The sequence below is a fragment of the Phalaenopsis equestris genome, unplaced genomic scaffold (genome assembly GCF_001263595.1).
Source record: "Phalaenopsis equestris unplaced genomic scaffold, ASM126359v1 Scaffold229606, whole genome shotgun sequence".
In the NCBI taxonomy this organism is placed as follows: domain Eukaryota; kingdom Viridiplantae; phylum Streptophyta; class Magnoliopsida; order Asparagales; family Orchidaceae; genus Phalaenopsis; species Phalaenopsis equestris.
Window position 1 is genome coordinate 257,748 of NW_018247579.1, and position 1,537 is coordinate 259,284.

Sequence of the window (1,537 nt, forward strand, 5' to 3'; positions counted from 1 at the left end):
ATTGGACTAACCCATGCACTATCTGAAATATGGTAGATAATTCCAGCATCTAACCAGTTTAAAATTTCTTTCTTTACAACTTCTTTCATAACAAAATTCAATCTCCTTTGAGGATCACCCCTGGGTTTGCAGTTTTTTTCTATATGAATTATATGCATACAAATTGAAGGAATGATTCTTTTTATATCAATAATAATCCATGTAACGGCTTTCTTAAGATTTTTCAAAATTTTCATCAATCTTAACATTTAATTTTCTATAATCAATTCACATTCGCCACAGTGTGACTTGTCTTGTAGGAATTAATTCATTCTTTTCATTTGCAACAAACGCTGCTCCACGTTTTCTAGGAATACAATGAATATGATTAACCCATGAACTATCTAAAATTAGATAAATAATTTCAACGTCCAACAACTTTAAAATTTCTTTCTTAACAACCTCTTTCATTATATGATTTCATCTTCTTTGAGGAATCACCCATGGGTTTGCAGTTTTTTTCTATATGAATTATATGCATACAAATTGAAGGACTGATTCCTTTTATATCAATAATTATCCATCTAAAGGCTTTCTTAAGATTTTTCAAAATTTTCATCAATCTTTCTTCTTCTTCCATGGTTAACTTTGAGGAAATTATAACTAGTAAAGTAGAGGAATCACCTAAAAATACATATTTTAAATGGTCAGGAAGTAACTTAAACTCAAGTTCTGGAGGTTTTTCAATCAACGGACAAAATGATTTATCTTTTCTATCGTATCTAAAATTTCAAAACTTTGTCGAACATAATTTGAATCTTCCTTAAAAAGATCTTCATATTGATCTGATTCCTCTTCTTGCTCGTGTTCCAAATCTTTTTCTTCAGATTTTTCTTCATAATTAGTTTTGAAATGGCATTCACTCAGATATCTTATAACATTCATTCCATAACATTCATTCTATAACATTCATCATCTTTACCTTTTGCAAGATACTTCATTGATCTTGAAATGTTAAAAGTAACAATTTGATCATTGACGAGCATTGTTAATTACCCTTTCTACACATCTATCATTGCTCTTCCTGTGGCTAGGAAATTTCTCCCCAAAATGATAGGTGTCTCTTTATATTCCTCCATATCCAACACAATGAAATCAACGGGAAAGATAAATTGATCCACTTTCATTAGTACATCTTCTATAACTCCTTTAGGGTACGTTATCGGACGATCTGCTAACTGCAGAGTTACAGTAGTAGGGGTTATTTCTCATAATCCCATGTTGACCTCACTTTTGGTTGAGGTCTAGAAAACTTCTTTAGTAGCCTAGGTCTAGCCATAGAGCTTTCCTATTGACTAGTCTTAGAAAACTAGAAAAGATACCCTCACTATCAGAAATTTGAAAGCTCAACTTGAAGTTTCATATATTGATCTTAACCTCTAGCATTTAGTAGGTAAGATCATTATAAGAGAATTCAAGAAGAGTCCCTATAGGATTACTTGGCTTTAGAATTGACCCTGGGTGTTGACTTGGAACTAGGGAACACCATATCTTCACA